The 24,138-nt window shown below is 32.8% G+C and overlaps 1 long non-coding RNA gene across 1 annotated transcript; it reads left to right on the forward strand.

Moving 5' to 3' along the window:
* Positions 1-499: 499 nt before the first annotated feature.
* LOC105485593 (uncharacterized) lies at positions 500-17,674 on the forward strand. The gene is made up of 4 exons (XR_011615155.1): positions 500-625; positions 3,656-3,723; positions 14,254-14,412; positions 17,609-17,674. It is a non-coding gene; the product is annotated as an uncharacterized lncRNA (long non-coding RNA).
* The last annotated feature ends 6,464 nt before the right edge of the window (positions 17,675-24,138 follow it).

Genomic DNA, 24,138 nt, shown 5'->3' on the forward strand with positions numbered 1-24,138 from the left:
CATCAGGGAGCAGGGATCTAAAACTGGGGACCTCAGGATTCTGCCTGGTTCTTTATTTTTCTGTGTCTGAGCTGGTATCTGGTTGCAAGACAAAGTCCATTGTACTCTTCCCTTTCTTTCCCCAGATAGAAGTCTCTTTGCACCCTGTACTTCTTTGAATTGGGGGAGGGGTGATGCAGGCACTCCCATAACCACCACAGCTGGTGTTGTGCTGGGCTGTACCCCAAGTCCACAATGTCCAGGGCTTGCCCAAGGAGTGCAGTCCCTATGGCCCGATTACCATTCACATTTATTTAGGGCCCAGGACACTTTAGTTAGTGAAATGGTCCAAGACTCAGGTTTCTCCTGCCAGGGAAGATAATTCTCCTGTGGTTCAGGACTGGTCTAAATGCTCCTTCCATGAGCACCGGCAGAATTCTGTCCAGTACTGTGTTCTACTGTGACAAGGCAACATTTAGTTCTAATGCAATATTCCACAATCACTTTGCTATCCCTCTCCTAAAGACACAGATTCTATGCCCTGGCTGCACTGCCTGGGGATGAGACAGGGGTGGTGTAGGCAATGTTGAAACTATCCTTCCTATAATATTCATTGTGTCTTTCCTTGTTATAATGCTAAAACCAGGTACTGTGATAACTTAGCTAAATTTTTGTTTTTTATGAAGGTGCTTTTTTTTTTTTTTTTTTTTTACATAGATAGCTGTTTAATTTGGTGTTTCTGTAGGGGGAACAATTGCTGAAGCATTTTATTTGACCATTTTGCTCCACCTCCCAAATTTATTCTGCTCACCCTACATCTCAAGCATAAACTCTTCCAAGATAGGTTATGGTTTTGTGATGATTTTATTTTATTGTCTAGCTCTTGTTATTTTTATTTCTACTTGAACATTTGAAAATTAAATTTTCTAATATTAACTTTTCTATAATTTGCAAGTGTAAACTTGATGTCTTCTAACAGCTGGGTGTGATATTTCAAACTCTAACATTTGGGTATAAATATATATAGATAAGTGTCTGAGTTTTTAAATAGTTCAGTCAAAATTTTTATCACCTCTTTCCCTACTTATGAAAATAAGATTCTCTCTTTGATGCCTCTTCTTTCTAAGATATTTTCTGATCCTCATAAAACCGTTATTTTTAATTATTGTTTTCTCTCCCACTCTGTGTTTGTTGGCAAATTTACCAATTAATTCAGTGTTTCTGTGACTGATACTCTTAACTGGACCTTGAAATTTTTAAGAGTAGGAACCTTGTGGTTTTTGCCTTTGTGTCATACAAAATGCTTACTATAATGTCTTGCAGGTCATTCATTTACAACATTTTGTTAAATGGTTTAATGTTCTTAGCTCTTATAGACTTGGGTAGTACTGAGATGTTGAATAAAAATATAAAAATCTTAATTACATATATATATATGATGGAAAATTTGGAGTTTCATCTTAAATATATTTTCTAGAGTTCAAAATTTGGAATATCATTTCAATTTTACTAAGAAATGATGAACCAGAATTGACTGCATTATGTCACAGATAACGCAATGGTCTTACAGGCTTGTCATTTCAATAATGGGGGATATCAAATTGCTGTTATGTAAACTTATTTTCATGTAAAATTTTACTTCACACAAACTCATACATTTAAAAATCTTTTATTAGAAAATGACTCTGTAAAGACTATCAAAAATAACTGCAACATACCATTTTTGCCCCCATAAAACTACTGAAATAGATAAAGCAACTAATAAGAATAATGAGTGAAACACACAATTCCAAATATTGGGAATCTAATTGCAGGACACCTCTTTTAAAAAACTGGCCAGGTGGGGAGCAATAAATGATAGATAGTTCTTTTGAGTGTAGTTACCATGAAGCATCTGGCCATTTAAAACTTGGGCATTTAATTTCATTTCACTATACATAGTGAAAATAGTTCTATTTTACAATATGTTTGAAATTATATATATTCTTTTTTTAAATGGCAGACTATTTTTCTAAGATAAAAATATGTCAAATTTTAAAAGTGTCATGTCTATTATTTTGCTTTATTATAAGGATTAGTATATATTAATAAACTCATACAAACACTTTAAACTATTCTTTTACACATAAGGAGAAATCTCACTTGAATATTTTTAATTTTTTTTGCACTTAATCATGAATAAATTTAGCCATTAGAGTCTCTAGTCTTATTGCCTTTAAATATATGTATCAAAGCCGGAAAATTAGCATAAACCTGAAGCGTTAGTAGTTGGTATTTTACAAAGTTCTATTAACAGTTATGGAACACTGACATTTGAAATATTTTGGCAATTCCAGAAGCACTACAATCATTAAAATTACCCTAAAAGAAACAAGGATAACTTTCTTTATTGACCCCAAAAAAGCTTTTCAAAAGTCATTTTTCTAACAAAACTTTGTATACATTATTGTTTCAAATACAATATTTAATGCACTAATAAGCTGAAGAAAATAACATAATTAGGTTTAACATACATGTCATTAAAAGCACAAGAAAGTTTTATATGACAAAGCATCTAGTATATTTCATTGATTTTCAAATAATTTATTTATTTATGTCCACAAAGACACCATTATTTCAAACATTTTAAAAACTTGCTTTAGAATTGTACTCCATGATAATAAATAAATATCACCTAAGAATCTCTCTCAATACTTTTTAGAAATATCTATTTTTGGACTAGTGCTAATGTTACTTACATAAAATGACTATATTAGGCTCTGAAGTTAGACTTATGTAAGTTTTATTGTATATATTCAAATAAAATATGTTTTATAGTAGTAAAATTTTTCACTATTAAAGCTTTTCAGGGAAATGTTACAGAAACTTTTACTTCGATTTTCAAGGATAGTATTTCAAAGTCAGTTGCTTAAGAAATGAAAATATAATTTAAATGAATATTTAGAATGCAATTTTCTACCTCATTGGGGTAGTATACTTTTATTTTAATTAAATGCTTATAACATTCTATCAGTCAAAAGTATATTACTTAAAAAATTTATAATTAAAAATTGAAAATTTTTTAAGATGTAACTTAAAAGTACCAAGTTATAAACTACCAGAAGAATATCAAGATTATAAAAATACATATATGCTATTTATATTTCTTTTTATTAGAGAAATCTAATTGGTAATATAATTCAAAATAGTCTGAAATTAAGAAATGAAAGAAATAAGGAGTAATTCTTTACATAAAATGTGCATTCTCAAAAATTACTCATGGGTGCAAGGCCTGATTGTATACATTCTACTTTCTAAATAGAGTGAAGATAAATTTAGCTATGTTTCTCTCCTCTTCAATTTATTAGCTTCTGCTGTTAAATAAATCATTTTTATACAGGGAGCTGTTATCCCTTATGAATACAATAATCGATGTGTAAAGAATGTATTGAATGAGCAATTGTGTGGGATACAGGAGCACAAATATTTGACAAACATGCAGACTTAGGTCTACTATGTGGAACAGATTTACAGAATTATCACTAATATGAGATAAATTATCTAAATGTTACAAGGAATAAACAAAAAATGTGATAACCAAAGGAATGTGTGAATTTTGACCGAGTAGAGAAAATTAGAGGAAAGCAGTCACAGATGTGGCATTTGAGCTGACCTTTGAATTATGACTCTGTTGAAGGTAAACAGCAGGAGAAGAGCATTGGAGCACCAAGAATAGCATGAGTGATAAGTGAGAGGACATTGTGGGTAAGTACAATGTGGATAAGTACATTGGGAAGGTGGTGGAAAATGAGACGATATTTTGGTACCTCATCTTGTTAGGGTTTTTAAGATCAAAGAATTGGCCTACAAAATGTATTTTAATGAGGAGTTCCCAGATAACTTTGAGCAAGAAAAATGTAAAAAGAAGAGATTAGCAGATCTGTTTTAATAAGAATCAGCTCTAGTGTGAAGGGTTTGTGGGTAAGTATTAGGAACAGGAAGATCAATCATTGGTTTTATCAGTTGGCTATATGCATTAACTTCTAAGGAGCATAGTCTGAATCTCTTTGATGTATTTATAGTTCTACTTTAGAAGGCAAACAACATATACTCAAATACACATACAAATACATGCAATTTAGGAAGGAAGGCATTCTTTGGTATCTGTATATATTTCATGTCATTCATTTAGTGATTCAGTCAAAGAAGGATATAAAACTGATTTTTTTTACTAGTTTTATGAACTACAACTTGGGTTGTAAAACTTGGTCATTCTCAATGACATCTGTTTTAGTGCTTTTTAAAAAAATCTCTTAATCATTTCTCTAGTGAAATAAAGATGCAAATTAGGAAGAAGAGTATTTAATTCAGAAGCAGCTGTATTTCTTCACATTATTCACAGATGGGATGCAAACAGCAACAGGACATACTAATCTGTAGTTTGGTGAGGAAGTCATATACATTTTTAAATTCTCTCAGTATTTTCTTAGTTTGGCATCAGAACTTCTTTCTAAAATCAATCATCTTGATTTTCAAAAAAACAAATTTAACAATCTATTTTTGTTCAAAAAGTATCAATTTGAATAGATATGTTATATCATTTCAATGTCATTAATTTTAAAGAAATGTGTTATTTTATCTTACTTTATTTTATTTTATTGGACATTAAACATAGAGCTTATTTAACTGTCATCAAACCATTTTACTAATTCCAAATTGGGATAATGGTAATTGTAGACTGTTCATTCCATTTTTTTCCTGAAGTAGATCTCAGCACACCACCTAACATGGTTGCAGTCTCGTCAACCATCCCTCTTCCTTTCCTCATACCAGTTTTCACCTGAAATGTTAATTATCTCAGAATGAGAAATTTAGTCATAAAAATATTTGACAAATTATGACAGCAGTAGACTTACTATACTTTGTGGCTTTTCTCCTCACTCTCTTTTTCACCACTTTTATTAGTTTTTCTTGATATCAGTGGTCAGTTATACATGCTCATGGATTGTACTCTCTTTCCAATATTTTAGATTTTCTTGAGTACTTCTTTTCCTTTGTTCCTGTAATGACTTTTGTCAGCTTACACACACACACACACACACACACACCATTTTGTGCAAGGTAAATTGGACTTTTTAAAAATACAATAAGGTTATATGGAAGGTAATTTGTATGTAATCTGAGCTCAGCTTTGTTTCAATTTTGAAGTACTTTGCAAATGCATGCTGATTTGGAAAGAAAATGCCAAAAGGTACCATAAGCTAACACCTGATATGTATCAAATACACTATAATTTACCAATTATTTTAATATTTAATGTAAATAACAAAAAGGTATTTATTTCAAAAGAAAATAGAATTACTTTAGGTCTAAGACTCAAAGAGATTTTGGCAACCATATTTAATAAGATCTTTCTATTAAAAAATCTAATAAGTAAACATTTTTAAAGTAAACACTAAATAAATCCTCAAATAGATTAAAGCTTTTTAATACTTAACAGCTACTAAAATCTGGTGATGACATTGCAAGGTTAAAGTACATTAAAAATAACTGCACATCTTTCAACATGCCTCCATTAACAGGTAAACGCTAATGTATCTTCCCTTGAATCTAATCGGATGCAAGGAATTAAACATTATATTGTGGCAGAAGCGATGTTCTGTACATTTTGAGGTATATCATAAAATACATTGCAGATTATGTCTGAACTCTTGATTCTCTTTCCTTGATGCCCCTGAGTCGCATGCAAAATTGTTGACTACTGTGAGATTGATATATTAGATAGGCTACATGAATGCTGTTCAGTCAATGGCCTGGCTAAACCTAGCCTTCCAGTCACGTCTGCTTAGGTACCAATCACGAGATACAAAACATTTTTGAAAAGACCTAAGTCCAAATCTCCTAGGGCAAAAAAAGCTATCCATCCCAGCCTTGCTCAAATTTCTGATTCACAAAATTATGAGATACCATAAACTATTTTCTAAGCCAGTAAATTTGAAGTGATGTGTTATGTAGCAATAGATGACAAGAAAATAAAAAGCTACTCAACTTGTGCATTTGATCTCATCCACTCTACTATAACCAGGTCATTTTTTCCTGTATAACATCTTTATTTTTCAGCACTATTTGTTTTTCCATTTTAATGGCTGCCCATTCCAGTCAACATTCACACATGCTGTAATAGCTATCTTCATTTAAAAAAGTCTTTCTATGTCTATTTCCATCAACAATATGTTCCTATTTTCTGTTCTTTATTTCTATTACATTTTATTCCAAAGTTTTCTTAAAAAATTATAAACAGTTTTTATTTTTCTTTTTTCTATCTCATTTTCAATCTATACCACATCCTTATCACACTATCTTATCAGAGGTACCTAATATTGCTAAATTTAGTTGTTCACTTTTCAGTTGTCAATTCAAACTCTTAATAGTATTTTATACTATGTATTTATACCACTTATATAAACACTTGTATGATTCTAGATTTTTCTTCACTTTGTTTCTGAAGTGATATACTACTTTGTTGTCTCTTCCTACTTTACTAGCCACTCCCCCTCCACCTGCTTTTCTCTGTTTTTTTGTTTTTTTGTTTGTTTGTTTGTTGTTTGTTTGTTTTTGCCTCTCTTTCTTGGTACAAAATAGTGGACTGTCTCCAGACTTTGTTTTCAACTGTGTGTGTGTGTGTGTTTCTTAAGTATGCTTACTCTGGATTATTTGGCTGAAATAAGAACTTTGGCCTCTCTACTAAGTTCTACTATATTTTACTTCTGGTATATTTTATTTCTTAATTTGAATCTTGGAAAACAATTATTTCAAACTTAACATGTCCAAAATTGCAATTTGAGGCCTTCCTCATCAGAGGATTCCTCCATAGTCTTCTTCATTTAGTAAATAACAATGCTAGTTATACAATTGTCATGCCCGTACATCTCAATTTATATTTGATTCCTCTTCTACCTCCAATCCATAAGCAAGTTTGTTGATGTGTATGTTTAACACATATTCTGAGCTTAGCCACTTTTCATCACTCTATTCCAAGACTACATATTTTTTTACTTCTTTGAATCAATATCTTACTAATTGCTCCCATGCAGTTATTCTGGGGCATTGACTGGAATAATCTTTAAATCTAATTTGGAGTGTCTCAAAATCAACTAAAAGTTCAAATTATACTCAGAAAAATATACCCTTTTTAATTCACACTCCTTACAATGTTTAGTTAGATTTGTATATAAATATTTTATTTTTGAAGGTAATGTAAGTGGCATAATATTTTTTATTCTCATCTTAAATGTTCGGCGTTATATTAAATAAATATAGCTGATTTTTACATTGACTGTATTGTGTTGTATTCTGTAACATTGATGAATGCACATATTAATTTTAATTATCTATTTATAGATTCTAATTTATTTTCTACAATGACAGTCACGTCTTCTTTGAACATGTAGTACCTTATTTCTTTTTTTCTTCTAAGAGTTAGGTCTTGTAAAATTTCTTTTTCCTGTCTTAGTAAATTGACCAATATTTCCAGCAGGAGAGGGAAAAGGATTTCCTTTTCTTATTCCCAATTTTAGGAATAAGGTCTTCCACCTTTCACTGTTAAGAATAATATGAACTGTAGATTTTTACAGAAGTCCTTTATCAGGTTGAGAAAGTTATCTTGTATTTTTAGTTTGCTGAGAGTTTTTCATCAGGAATAAATATTAAATTTGGATTCATGCATTTTTCTGTATTAATTATATGGTCATGTATTAGACAACATTAAACAACATTTTCTAATGTTTAATATTGTGAAGAACAGCTTTAGTTGTATCCCATTAATTTTGATATTTTGTATTCAAAATATTTTCTATTATTTTTAGTACCTCTTTGACCCATGGTTTATTTAGAAACAATTTCCACAGGTTTGGAAATTTTGCTGATTTTTTTTCTAGTTTAATTTCATAACTATCAGAGAAGATAATTTGTATATGATTTCGTTTTAAAACTGTCAGCGTTTGCTTTATCCTTTTTTCTTTTTCAACTTTTATTTTAGATTCGGGGGGTACATGTGCAGGTTTGTTGCAAATGTATATTATGCAAAGATGAAGTTTAGGGTGCAATTGAATTTGTCACCTGGGTCGTAAGCATAGCACCCAATAGGTAGTAATTTTATTAATCTTATCCCAGAAATAATCTTATTTGGTGAATGTTCCAGGTACACTTGAAAAGAGTGCACATTGCTCATTGAGTGTTTTATAAATCGAAGTTAGATCCAGGTGGTTGATGGTACTTTTCAGTTTTTCTGTAGGGATACTTAAATTATGTCTACTATTTCTATTTAATACTGAGAGATTGGTGTTGATACCTGTAATATTGGATTTCTCTATTTTTCAGTGTTAGCTTCATGTATTTTGAAGCATACACAATTACATTTGTTATGTCCCCTTAGTGAATTGATCCATTTGTCATTTTGCAATAATGTACTTTATGCCTGGTAGTTTTGTTTGTTTGTTTTCTCTGAAGTCTACTTTCTCTGTTATTAATATAGCCACTTTAGTGTTCTTTAAATTTTTGTTGACATTGTATATTTTTAGATCCTTTTACATTTAAACCACGTATTTTCTATTTTAAGATAATTTCTTTCATGCAGCTATAATTGAGTAATGTTTTTATTCTCTGAAAAATTTATCTTTATATGTATGCCAAGTTGTATTTAACATTATTGAAATAGCAGGATTTAGGTTTATCATTTTATTGTTTATTTTGTGTTTGTTCTTTCTGTTTGGTTCTTCTATTTCTCTATTCTTCCTTTCTGTGGGTTTATAGAATATTATTTGTAGTATTTTATTTTAATTATCTATTTTCTTTTCACTTATATACCTTTGTATACATTTAAGTTGTTACTCTAAAGATTAAAATATAATATATATTTTTAGAGTCTATTTAGTATTAATATTTTACTAACTGAAGTGGAAAGTAGAAAAAATACTATATATTGATCCATTTACTTAAACTCTGTGTTATGTTTGTATTGCGTGTTATGTCTTCATAGATGTAAGGCCCTATCAAAAAATGTTTTATTTTTTCAACTGACAAATTCACAGAAACGAAAAGAAAAAAAATATTTATTCAATTTATCTAGCTATTTATCATTTCGATTAAATGTTTCTTATGTTCCAAGTGTTTCAATTTTTCCACTGTTTTAAGAATTTTTCTTCTCAGTAATTTGTTTAGTGCTAGTATGCTGGCAATTAAATCTCTAGCTTTTCTACATCTGAGAATGTCTTTACTTCACTTTAATTTCTGAAAGATATATCAAATACAGGAAAAGTGCAGACATACTTTCTTTTCAGCTCCTAGAAAATTATGTACCATTTCCTTCTATCCTCCATGATTTATAAGAAATTAGCAATTTGAGTTGTTGTTACCTGATATTTAATGTTCCCACTGCCCTTTTTGTGCTGCTGCTATTTTTGCACAAACCAATTTGAGAATTTCAGATAATACTGTTTTCTGGAAAAATTTTGTTTATTTTTGGTATTTTTTTCTTTTTTTGTTTACCATGATCTTTTTCATATCATCAGGCTACCTTAAATGTCCACCAATTATTACATTTGTTTGTAATAATGAGATATCAAAGCTTTGAAGATTTTGGATACCTGATTGAAGCTTAATATCTGTAATATTTTATTTTATGGCGAGTAATTCTAAAACTGTGAGAAACATAAAACTATGCAGTAAACCACAGTAAACACTTCAAAATTTACTAAAAACAATGATACTCTCTCCCAGGGAGATAGTATGCAGCAGAAACAGTGTGATCACTACAGATTGAAAGGGAGATGTATTAGTCCATTTTCACGCTGCTGATAAAGACATTATGTCAGACTGGGCAATTTACAAAAGAAAGAGATTTGTTGGCCGGGCGCGGTGGCTCAAGCCTGTAATCCCAGCACTTTGGGAGGCCGAGACGGGCGGATCACGAGGTCAGGAAATCGAGACCATCCTGGCTAACACGGTGAAACTCCGTCTCTACTAAAAAATACAAAAAACTAGCCGGGCGAGGTGGCGGACGCCTGTAGTCCCAGCTACTCTGGAGGCTGAGGCAGGAGAATGGCGTAAACCCGGGAGGCGGAGCTTGCAGTGAGCTGAGATCCGGCCACTGCACTCCAGCCTGGGCGACAGAGCGAGACTCCGTCTCAAAAAATAAAATAAAATAAAATAAAATAAAATAAAATAAAATAAAATAAATAAAAAAAAAGAGATTTGTTGGACTTACAGTTTCCCATGGCTGGGGAGGCCTCTCAATCGTGGTGGAAGGTGAAAGGCACGTCTCATATGCAGGTGGCAAGAGAGAGAGTGAAAACCAAGGGAAATAAGTTTCCTCTTATCAAACCATCATATGTCGTGAGACTTATTCACTACCACAAAAACGGTACAGGGAAAACCACCTCCATGATTCAATTATCTCCCACTGGGTCCCTCCCACAACACGTGGGAATTATGGGAGTACAAGATGAGATTTGGATGGAGACAGAGAAGCAAACTATATCAAGAGAGAAAAGAGCTCTAGAAAGAAAATCTCTAAAATTAAAAAGAAGATAAAAGAAAGAAAAGAAAAGAAAAGAATAAAGAAAAACTTTGGAATAATTTAGAACTTGGGAAAACAACTTAAGTCCTCAGTGTTGTGTAAAGAGAAAAATATTCAAATTTGTCCCTAATAATGTTGTAGGATGAGTTTTAGACAGCCTCGAAGCAAATGACGGACAGAAAATAACATAATCCTAGCACAATTTTTAGTCCTATGTATAACTGCGTGTATACACTCAAGATAATACAAATAACATTCAAGCAAAGATATTAAACATTAATTTATTGAATATTTATTATTTTCTATGGATTAGTTAGGTACAAAGCAAAATTCCAATAAACAAAAAGATCAAAATTTTACTGAAATTCTTATTCAAGTAGGAACAGACAAACAATAAACAAAATCAAAGGTAGATATTGGGAAAGGAGGGGCCAACACGAAAGCAATTTGGCAAACTGGAAGACTATAACAGTAATCCTGGCAAGAGAAAATGGCACACAAAGCAGGGTAAAGGCGGTAGTGGCAATGAGAAGCATTGGACCTGTAAATATATTTTGGTGGTGGAAGCAACAATATATGGTTGATGAATTAATTGTAAATGTTAAATAAAGGATCCAAAATAATGTCAAATAATTTGACCTAATTACTTGGAAGATGAGAGCTGTCATCAGATTAGATAGGGAGGACTGTGATCAAATTATTTCTGCACTGAAGATAAAAGCTTTGTTATTAAGTACATAAATGTTTAAGATTGTTATTGGTTCTTAGTGAATCAACCCCTTTACCATTTTGAAATGAGCCTTTTTAACCCCAGTAACTTTTTTATTCCGAAACCTACTGTCTCTGATATAAAATAACCACTGTGCTTTATTATTTTCTTATTTATTTATTTATTTATTTTGAGATGGAGTCTTGCTCTGTTACCCAGGCTGGAGTGCAGTGGCACAGTCTTGGCTCACTACAACCTCTGTCCCCCAAGTTCAAGAGATTTTCCCACCTCAGCCTCTTGAGTATCTGGGACTACAAGCACGCGCCATCACTCTAAACTAATTTTTGTATTTTTAATAGAAACAGGGTTTCACCATGTTGGCCAGACTGTACAGAACTCCTGTTCTCATGTGATCTGCCTGCCTCGGCCTCCCAAAGTGCTGTGATTACAGGTGTGACCCCCTGTGACAAGCCCCATTATTTTTATTTTTATTTATGTATTTTTTTTTTTTTTTTGAGATAGGAGTTTACTCTGTAACCCAGTCTGGCTGGATTGCAAACATGACTTACTGCAGCTGTGAACTCCTGGACTTAAGTGATCTTCCTGCCTCAGTCTCTCTAGTAGTCAGGACCACAGGTGCACACCACCATACTGGGTAATGTTTTTTAAATATTTTAGAGATCAGGTTTTGTCATTTTGCCCAGGCTGGTTTATTATCATTAGTATTGGCAGAGTTTGTGTTATTCTATTCTTTTAATCTAGTTGTGTATTTATAAAGTATAACTTTTAATGTAGGTACTGTATATAACACCTTCACATTGAGAAGCAGAGAAATGGGATTATTGTTATCATAAACAAAGAAGTCATAGTAGAGTCAAGAAAATATTTAAGATGGGAAAACAACAGTAAGTCTGAATGTTTTTGTGCAGAAGGGAATAATCCAGAGAAGAGGGGAAATATGATGCATAGTGGGAAAATTTATTTGCATAAGCTAAAACGTATGGGATCTCCTGCACATATGGAGGGGCTGAATTACATTGGAGAATGGACAGCTTCATAGTATCTGCAAAAACAGCAGGGTATATAGATAGAGGTAGAGGTGTTAGAAGGAGTCAGAGAAGTTTTGTTCTGGAAATAGATGCAAATTCATCATCTGAGAATGATGACAGGGAGGAGGTGTTGGAGAGTAAAAGAGAGTAGTGTGTAGAATTATTTTCAAGGGAGACAGAGAGACTGTAAAAAAGGGGAGGTAATTAAAATATTGTTGGAAAGAATTGAGGGCTTGTTTGAGGTGAAGGTTCGTAATTTAAATTTGGATTGGTTGGCATGTTAAGTTTCATGTAGCAGTCCTGTGTGCATACAGAGGTTAAGATACAGTTTCTTTTCTTTTAATCTAAGAATGCCAAGTGTTTTCTCCAGCTACTTTAATGTATCAACAAATTCTATGAATCAGCACAAAAAGCCAGATGAGGCAGGGAGGGAAGGCCTATAAATATAAGTATGCCATGATACTGCTTTGCTATAGCATATATTTCTTTTCCTCCATATTATTCTTATTGGCACCAATGTTTTCATTTCCTCGTGAAACAATTAGGAATTCCGATTTGGTAGGTAACTTTATCCAAACAGTAAAGTTGCAACAATGGCAGTGGAACACATGTTTAAAGATTGAGCTATCATGTACTATATATTATGAATAAATGTCTTTAATGGATTCCTTGTACTTTTAACAGCATGCAAATAAGTTTAGAAATATTCACATTGTTTTCTTTGTATTTAATACTTAATGTATAATTTCAAAGCAAAAACTGAGACATGCATAGATAAGAATAACTTCTTTCATGGAGAAGTAGTAACTCTTTTAGTCACTAACAAAATTAATTCTAATATAAATAATACACTCTCTACATTCAAATGTTAAAATAGTATATTCTCTTCCAGAATCCTAGAGAAATGCTGAAAAAGATTCAATACTGAGCTTATTGGAAATGGAAATGTAGTACTTATCAAATTCTGTGAATCTCCCTGTAGAAGTACACTTTATCTCTACTTAATAAACTCATCTGTATAAGATATATAATACCTTGAGTGTAGTGTTCTTTTCAGTCCTCTCTCATCACACTCCAATGTAGCATGTTGGAATGACTTGTAATATGAATGTTTTAAATTACTAGATATTATGAGATATAGCAAAGTTCCTTTTTGGAAAATTCTACATATAATGCTATCTACAGTGATGTAATATACATAAGTGCTTCTATGATTTAAGCTAAGCAAAATTTAGGAATAATAAAGATTGTATATTCATCTAACGGAATAATTGCCATATAGGGAGCCTCTTAATCTGAAATAGGTTGATTTCTAGACTTTAAATTGGCCCCTGATTGTGTTGTTTAATGCCAGCAAACAGTAATGTTGTAATAAAGGCTGGCTGCCAGTAAAGGGCATTTTCAAAGTCACACAGCATGAACTTTTTTTTAATCAGAATCCACTACAAGCAAAAAAAAAAAGTGATATTTCAGTAAATCATTTATTTTAAAACCTTTAAGTAAAAAGGCAGAAAACAACTGTCGTTTGTTTGAGTATAGTCATAAAAAGCATATAGTCGCCTGCCCATGATGAGATGTAATATGCAGAAATAATAGCAACATATATATTATTAATTTGCATTTTTTAATTATCTCCTGAGGTGTACAAAGAAGCATTTGACATTCACAAACTTACAACAGGAAAAACTCCATAATTGACTAATATTAAAAGATTTATAAAAACATAACTTTTATTGCTTCCTCAAAATATATAGCTTATTTTAATATCTGAGATACATTTATCACGAATAGTTATTGCAGTTTGCATGGGAGCCTGGACATTTTATCTTGTTCTGGGCCCTACTCAAAACTTGCAGCTTTTGGGGTCACTTTTGAAACAGCTTGCTTTATCATAACCAAATGAGGGCTATGTTGCCTCTTAAATCCTAAGAGGCCCACTAGGTGTCATGCTTCTTTTTCAGTTGCAAGAGGAGCCAACTGTAGCCACTTATTCTTCACCTTAGAAGAAATACCTCATAATGCCCTGGACCACCGGACTCAGAAATTTTACTAAGATGGAAGACCCTTGAATTTTTGAGTGGTTTACCTCCCACCTTCTGACACATAAAGAATTAGTTCATGTGAGCATAGGGGCTGGTTAGGCAAGCCCCAAATTCATAGGGCAGACCGACAGGAAGGGCATTCCAGAACTCCTGGGCATGGGCTAAAGTCCTTATTCATCAGCAAAGTTTCTTTTTCACTAAGGAAACTTCAGCTCTACTTTTAAGGTCATTTAACTGATTGAATCAGGCCAACCTAGATTATCTAAGGTAATCTCTCTTAGTAAATGCTTTACTATTTATGAGCTTCAATTACATCTACAAAATACCTTCACAACAATGCCTAGTGTTTGATTGTACAACTGAGGACTGTTGCCTAGCAAATGACAAATTCAAAGATCATCATATCCTGAATATTAGGTTCATTTAATAGGATCTTTCACTGACTTATTCCAATTAGGGAAACAATTTTGAGATGAAAATTCTCAAGGTTTTATACAGGCAGTCACTTGTTGTGGGAAGTCAGGGGCCCCAAACGGAGGGACCGGCTGGAACCACAGCAGAGGAACATAAATTGTGAAGATTTCATGGACATTTATCATTTCCCAAAATTAATACTTCTATAATTTCTTACGCCTGTCTTTACTGCAATCTCCGAACATAAATTGTAAAGATTTCATGGACATTTATCACTTCCCTAATAATACTCTTATATTTTCTTATGCCTGTCTTTACTTTAATCTCTTAATCCCATTATCTTCATAAGCTGAGAATGTACGTCACCTCAGGACCACTATTGTACAAATTGATTGTAAAACGTGTGTTTGAACAATATGAAATCAGTGCACCATGCAAAAGAACAGAATAACAGCAATTTTCAGGGAACAAGGGAAGGTAACCATAAGGTCTGACTGCCTACAGGTCAGGCAGAATAGAGCCATACTTTTCTTCTTGCAGAGAATCTATAAATGGACGTGCAAGTAGGAGAGATATCGCTGAACTCTTTTCCTTGCAGGGAATACCCTGGGGAAGAAATGCATTCCTGGGGGGAGTCTATAAATGACTGCTCTGGGAGTGTCTGTCTTATGCGGTTGAGATAAGGACTGAAATATGCCCTGGTCTCCTGCAGTATTCTCAGGCTTACTAGGATTGGGAAATTCGAGCCTGGTAAATTTTGGTGAGACCGGTTCTCTGTTTTCAAACCCTGTTTTCTCTTAAGATGTTTATCAAGACAATACGTGCACAGCAGGACATAGACCCTCATCAGCAATTCTAATTTTGCCCATGCCTTGTGATCTTTGCTTTGCCCTTTGCCTTGTGATTTTTATTGCCCTTTGAAGCATATGATGTTTGCGACCTACTCTGTGTTCTTACACCCCCTCCCCTTTTATAATCCCTAATGAAAACTTGCTGGTTTTGCAGCTCAAGGAACATCATGGACCTACCAATATGTGATATTACCCCTGGAGGCCCAGCTGTAGAATTCCTGTCTTTGTACTCTTTCTCTTTATTTCTCAGACTGACCAACAGTTAAGGAAAATAGAAAGAACCTACGTTGAAATATTGGGGGCTCGTTCCTCCAATAGTCACTTATTTGATTCTTATTATAAAAACAATTTTAATATTTTGACCAGTAGCTTTATGTTTTAGAACATTCTAAAACTTCTGGTCTTCTTCCTCATTCAGTGATCTCATCCCATCCTCATAGACATCATAAAAAAAACAGACAAACTCACATTCAATTAGCAAATAATCAGGAAGCTTAAATTGGGTTTTATCAACTTTGCAATCAAGGAAAAGGGTTACTTCTTCCCAGTACTCTTAAGAATTATCCAATATGATTCAAGAACCATTGGTTGAGAGAATATGCTAGCTAACCACATTAAATTAAAAGATCATAATTTATATGAAAAAATAATTCTTCCCCAGCCAATTTGAATTGAGGATGTTGTGTCTGGAACCAAAATTATATATATGTCTACTATGTTTTAAGCAGGAATCTATGAAGAGCTATTTTTTTTCCTAAAAAATATGTTTATTATACTTTTGGCTACTTTGCCCACTTTATTCTACTGAGCTCTCAGGGAAATCTGTTGGTGTATGTGCATCTACATGTGTGCTGGTATTGCTCTTCTTATCCATAATTAAATGAGTTTCTCTTACAATCTGAAAATATGAGTCAACTTGGCTTTCAATGAGCATAATTCAGAGAGTCATCTCTAAGATTTGACCTTATGTCAACAGACATTCTAATTATCACTTGAGACAATCATCTATCAGGGAGACAATTGCTGATTTACTTCTATAGCATTATTTAAGGATGGGGCAATAAAAAGTTGAATTATTATCGGGAAAAACAATAATTCAGTGGTCTTTCATTCTGCTCCTTTCCAACTCCTCTGTCACTTTGGCTCTTCCTTTTTATTTCTCTCTATTGAATAATTTATCAAAACTTTTGTTAGACAAATATCATTAGGTCTATACAGATCCTTTGTTCCTTTCCCTTTATTGGGACAACATCTTTGTAGTATAACAAAGTCTTACACTAGAAGTTTCAGCTGAGGTAACAAGAAGAAAAAAGCAAAGCTTCAAAGAAGATGCTGGAAAATAAGGCAGGGTGCATTGGCACATACCTGTAATCACAGCACTTTGGGAGACCAAGGAAGGTAAATCACTTAAGTTCAGGAGTTGGAAACCAACCTGGCCAACATGGTGAAACTCCATCTCTACTAAAAATACAAAATTTATCTGTGTGTGGTGGTGCACACCTATAATCCAACCTACTCGGGAGGCTGAGGCAGGAGAACTGCTTGAACCCGGGAGGCGGAGGTTGCAGTGAGCTGATATCATGCCACTGCCCTCCAGCCTGGGCAACAGAATGAGACCCCATCTCAATAAATAAATAAATAAATAAATAAATAAATAAATAAATAAAACTCTTAGCCTCCACATCCATATTTAAGACATAAAGTGTCAGACTATGTGGAGAAAACAAAAATTAAAATCTATGTATTTCCATGATCGTACTCTATAATTATGTCAGCTTCATGTACATGTGACCACCAAATACGTACTTTATAATTATAGTTCAAGCATAACGAATTACTCAGGCAACAAAGTATCTTGTACACATACACATTTCATATTAACATAAGCATACTTATACTGGATAAAATAATGAAAACTTAAATCATCTAGAAAGATTATCTGTTATGACTAAATTTATCTGATAGGTTTATGATTCACATTTTAACTTACCTTTTTCCTTTTCTTTCAGCCTAGAAATAGATGAAGAATGTTTTCAGAGACAACTGATGAAATTTCATATATCAGTGATGTGAAACTAAAAAAAAAAAAAAAAAAAAAAAAAATCATCATTACATTTGCTGTGTGTTCTATTTTATTTAAAAAGTAGGTTTTCTTAGGCCATTCAGGTTGCTTAGCCAAGGTATCATAAACTGAGTATCTTATAAACCACAGATACTTATTTCTCACAGTTCCGGAAACTGGAAGTCTGAGATTTAGGTGCCAGTGAGGCTGTGCTCTGGTGAGGTCTTCTTTTGGGTAGCAGTGTCTACTTCTTGCCTTGTCTTCATGTGGTGGAAAGAGGGAGCTAGACAGTTTTCTGGGCTCTCTTTTATGAGATCCATAATCCCATTCCTGAAGGGTCTACCCTAACGAGTTAATTACCTCCCAAAGGCTCCACCTCCTAATATCACATTGGGGATTAGGATTTCAAACTTTAATTTTTTTGGTGGGTGGAACACAAATATCCAGTCCATAACGTGGACATTACTTGATGAAAAGCTATTACCCGTTCCCAACATTAATTATTTGTGGTAAATAAAATATTAGGTTGCTTATTTAGTTTTATTGTCTTATAATTATGTAAAGAGTGTTCTTCTGAGGGCAAGTTTATTAATATCTGTAAAGCATTTAAAAGATGAATATCACTGAACTGATTATATGTCATTAAATCAGGACTTTGTAAAAATGCAATATTAAATGCCAAAAAACAAATGTAATATATGATTTTAAAAAAGCTTTCCAAATCACTGTCTGCTCTTGAACAAAAATGATATTTGAAGTAATAAGTTTTTGACCTCTTTCTCACATAAAATTGATAATGTTAATAGCTTATGGGTATTTACAATTTCAGGTTTTCTGGTGGTTTTATAGAATAATTTTAAAGAAGATTACCATATTTCCAACTAAGATGCTATAAAAATGGTCTATTCTTCAGTTTCCTAATATTTCATTTCCTAATATTCTGACTTCTTTATAGATATTTAATCAACATGCCTTGTGCATGTGTGTTATCAAACCCAAAATGATAATTCTATGTAGACCCTCTGAATGTGTGATACTAAATCAAGATATACAAAATAAGTGTATATAGGGATGTTAAAAAACGTAAAACACCGAAAACTTCAAATTCGTTAATTTATTTTATTAAATAAATTTGTTAGGTTAAGACTAGGCTAATGTTAAAAGGGGAGAGAGAGAGAGAGAGAGAGAGAGAGAGAGGGAAAGACCCAATGAAACAAGGGTTAATGAACCAAAATAAGGTTTTGTTATTGCTGTTGTTATTTTTCAAATAATCCTGAGGTATGTATTCTAAATCCAAGAGGAGGCTTTGTTTCTCTCCGAGTATTCTATAGAACTTTAGAGTGACTATAATCAACAACAAATTTATTACATATTTTCAAATTCTAGAAGAGACAATTTTGAACACTGCCAACACAAACAAATGAAAAATGAGGGAATGAACATGTTAATTAACCTAGTTTGATCACTGTACACTTTATGTAATGAAACTCACTGTGTACTCCATAAATATGTACATTTATTATATGTGAGTTTAAAAATAAAATTAAAAAAAAAGAAGAGACTTCACTTTTTAGTTGTTCGGTTGCTTCTAATACTTTCTCCATTATCCCCAAAGGATTCTAGTTCTCTGTCCTGGGAGGATGAGACATAGTCACGAGGAGAGATTTCTCTTTAAGAAAGTAAATGTGAAATTCTCTAAAACGATTCTGTTCCAATCCATTGGCAAGAATTCAGTCACACGGTCAGAAGCAACTGTAATGAAAAATGTAAAATGTAGTCTCCAAATAGGAAGCACTATACCCATAAAATGAAGGCAACCACTCATGCTTTGAAAATTATATTGACTATCTGTTATATGCTAACCTTGGTCTTAGGTACTATATTAGGTACTGCATTATGGTGAGATATAAAGACATTTAAGAATTGGTTCCTGCCCTATCAAGGAAAGGAGAGATCAGATTTCATTCTAATCGGAAACAGGAAGGGTCATTTGTATGATATAGACATTTATTTCAAAGAAAAAGTTATGTGGAACCTGAAGTATCAAGTAAGTTTTGTGGAAAAACCATTAAAATAAGCTTTAAAAGGAAGGGTTTTTATAGTGGGAAGTAGAAATGTGAGGAGTTAAAAGATATCCTTGTTGGAGAAAAGATCAGAAATGGAATAGAAACGAGGAAATATAAGTTTTTATTTTAAAACTTGTGTTACATAGTTTAATTTTAGAAAGGATTAGGTTGAAATTTTAGAAAGTAGAAAATATGAAGAATTAAACAATATAAAGTATTAAAAGCTTGAATACAAATTTAGGATACCCTGTGATAGGCAAAACTAACAATGAATCAAAAGAAATAATCAAAATATCACTCATAAAAATGCCTTTAAAATATATATATGAATAAATACTTAGAACAACAGACTAACACACAAAAACAGCTAAATAAAACCTGAAAGAAAAAATGTTTACAACTCAAAGTAGTACCTCAGTTAAATTTAAAAATGTTTCAATAATATATATGTTTTGTTATTCAAATAAACCATCAGAGCAGATATCTATATTTCTCTGTGAAACTTTGTAAATCTACATGATAAAATAGCGTCATGGGTTAAATTTGTTATCTCATGATAGGGAGTAACAGCAGGGTCCTCAGGTTTTATTAGAAATACTAGCTTGCTGCTATAGTAACCCAATGTGTCTCAATTATGATCTCTTGATGAGCATGAAATTAACCCATGTCACTAAATAAAATGTCAAAAACTCACCAATGACTTAGAATTAAAAATGGAAATAGTTGCCTTCTTGTTATTTAAGTAGACAGCATGAAAACATGATTAATCAAAGCTTTATGGGGAAAAATTATTTGAGAACTTCTCTGCAATTGAAATGCACCAACATGCCTCTATTCAACCTGATCATGTTCAACTGCAGTAACTGTTGACCCACGCAAAACATAAGTATTATTTTGCCCTAAACCTCTTAAATTCTCTCCTAAAATGTTACGCTGCTTTAAGATGAACCTGACAGAACTGACACCCACAAAAAAAGCCCTGTATGGTAGACATGTACCAAGCATCATTGTGACATTCAGAGATATTCTAGTTTTGGCAACTGTTTGAGATTTATGGCTCTCCTTTGACATTTACAAAGACAGACTATTTCTGAAAAGGGCTGGAGCATTTCACTAGATATGTGGTTTCCTCAAAGGCCACTTTCAGATTAAACTATCTCTGAAATTCTGAATGGAAGTAATGTGAAATTGAACTAGAAAAGTATTTATTTTACTTCAAATAAAAAGAAAAAAATAAACAGATGATGGATTCTACAAAAAAAAAAAAAGCGAAAAACAAAAATTCGACATATTCTTCATTGCTTTGTCTTGGTTATTGCTAAAGCTCCCAAATTCTCTTGTTCATGTTTTGTAGGATAACATTCATCACATAGAATAATTCATATGGCTCTTTGGGTATACTCACATTAATTTTTATTGCTTTATTATCAGTTAAATTATTGCAGAAATTTGTTTTGCATTGAGATGCTGATTTAAAGTTTGAAATCTCTGAACTTCCTTGTTGGATGTATCACAGTTTGGAAGTTTATATGAGTATTGAGACTTGAAAATACAGACAAAAATCCTGAGAGGATGTATAATGTAGTGAGAGAGTAGGTTAGACTTTAGGCCACATTTTTACCTCTTTCAGCCTTGATTTTTTGATCTGTTAAAGTATTATTTTGGTAATTAATAACTACTATGCATTGAATTAGTTTCAGCAATTAGAGAACATGTAGATCTTTCAAAATACACACACAACACATATGCATGTGTATGTGTGTATAAGCTTGCACTGTAATGAAAGCTAGTGAGGTATGTATTTACTAAGATGCTAAGTTGTGTGTCTGCTGTTCTTGGGAGACTCACTGTTCTCTTTCTAGCAGAGACAGTACCTATGAATGCATGGTATTTAGCAGTGTTGCAGAGCCGGATCACATATCATTCCTGACCCCGCCGTACTCAAACCCCTCTCAAGTGGATGTTACCTAGGGCTAAAGTTATTCTAGGTCCACTTGTTGATAAATTTAATCTATAGTGGTGCTTTCAAAATCAGGTGATACATTCTAATAAGTCTCTACTGGGTCAGACAATATTTGAACCAGACTACATTTGAGAGGTAAATATTTCTTCCAGTATACTGCTGTGAGTTTCTCTCCTACTCTATTAACTACTTTAATGGATAATGATGACAGGTCAAGGCTAGTTTCATCCACCCATATACCATTTGTGTATATGAATTATACATCTGCATGAGATATATATTCCTCTTCTCATAGGATTTTCTCTATGTCCTTGCAAATACTCCTGCCTATAGGCATCTGTGTGTTGTCTACACTGACCATTTCTATTAGCTTTTCGATTTTAATGACTTTACAATGTTCTAAGTGGATAAACTCCTAGATGAGAACCATGAAAATAAAGTACTTAGGGCTGTTGAGTAATTGCCACATAAAAATTTGAAAAAGGTGGCAGGTTTAGTTTTCACCTCTCCGATGCAGATGCTGAAACAAACACACAAACACAAGTAGTATATTTGGGAAGAAACTCAGAAAACATCAGTAGAGGAGTGGACGAGTAAAATTGGAGGTAAGCCCCAATCAATAAAGGATGCGTTGTCAAGTACATCACCAAGGCACTGTGGGTAGCTGGAGCTTAGTCTTGCTAGTTGCTAACACAAAACACAGCACAAGATAAGAATTGTGCCACAGCTGAAGTAACAGAATTATCTCAATTCATTAACACTTGAGTATATGGAAATAGATCAGAATTCTAGAAAAATATAGACTTTATTTGTCTATCAAAATACTGAAACAGCTTCCAGAATGAAAGAACAAATTATCTTTTATGGAGGTCAATTTAATGACTTACATAAGAAAAGCTGGAGGAAAATTCCCAGCAATATTTGTAAAACCCTGCAAAATATATTATTTGATCTAAGGAAAGAAAAATAGTTCCACCTTTAAAACTCTTTAAAGCTCTTATCTTATCAGTCATCACTGCAGTAAGTTAGAGAATTTTAATATTAGAGAAAGTGAGTAAAAAAAAAAATAAAGAAAAAGAGATATTACATTATTTGATTTAAATTCACAAATACATAATATAAATTAAAACAAAATTTAAAAAATAAAAGACCTAAGTCAAAAATATCACTTTTAAATAGATCTGATGATATGTGGGGGAGGGGAGTAGATAGAGATGACATGCTTTTCAGGGATTGTTGTTTGATGTAACTTTTTAAAAAAACACAATGCATTATCAATTTGGCTGAACATAAGTAATATGTAAATGACTAACTATATTTTCTTAGTACTCACCACGGTTATCGTATCTACAACAACGAGTCTAAAAATGCATGTTCTTGTATGTATTTTCGCGTAAGATATCTATCCTACCCCTACTCCTTCATATGAAGCCAACCCTCTCGCAGACTATGCCCCTGTAGGCATACAAATATCTGGTACTTTAATCTAGCTTTCAGTCAGTTCCTAACCTTTTGGCTTTGGTAAACACTTCAGTCACTTTGATCTCTCGTTTTTCACTACATTATAATTTGTATGATTGACTAATTTTAGTATCTTTCATATTTTTGGATGAAATATTTCTATTTTTCACTCATCTCTCCAGTAAACTTCATCTGTTTATTTAAATAATAGAGAGCATGGAGATATTTGACTTGGCATCCAAGTCAACCAGGATGCCTCTTTGCTATGCAAAAACAATAGGAAGAAAAGCAGAAACGCATAGCAGCATCACAGTGTGGGGTGAGTCAGGTGGCAGTGCTGTGTGTACTGCCCAGGTCTTCAGTACTCCTACTTTTTAAAGATTCACAAATGATTCCTGTCTTTTTCTACAAATGCAGTTGTATTTGAAATCCCTGACTTAGGGGCAGACCATGTGATGAAGCCCTCCTTTAATTAGATGGTATCAGAATATGATAGATGCGTGTGGTGTTTTGCATTCACAGGTGGTAAGGAGAATTGATATTTTCTTCTGATCTTGGAGATTAGACTATAGGGCACTGGGGAGCATTGAGAGACACACAAATTGTCCATGACCTCAACTCTGCTTTAAAAAAATCAAGACAAACTAATGGGTTTTAATGCAACAATGTATAAAAAGCTTCTGTTGTATGGTTTTTTTAATCCAGTATCACAATCAACCTTTATCAAATTTGATGTAACATTAACGCCACAGAAAGGTTACTAAAATATTCTTCTTTCCAATTTCATGTATGTATTTATATGTATGTAAATGAATACACTTATAAGGTCTGATTTTATGTACTTCATTTAAAATAATATATCACAAGTGATTACAAGCAGAAACAATTATGAGATGTTAGTAACTGCGGGTTTTGCCATTTAAAGTAATGGCAAAAACCTCAATTACTTTTGCACCAACCTAATATTAAGGAAGTTCTGTAAATATA

The sequence above is a fragment of the Macaca nemestrina genome, chromosome 16 (genome assembly GCF_043159975.1).
Source record: "Macaca nemestrina isolate mMacNem1 chromosome 16, mMacNem.hap1, whole genome shotgun sequence".
Classification (NCBI taxonomy): Eukaryota; Metazoa; Chordata; class Mammalia; order Primates; family Cercopithecidae; genus Macaca; species Macaca nemestrina.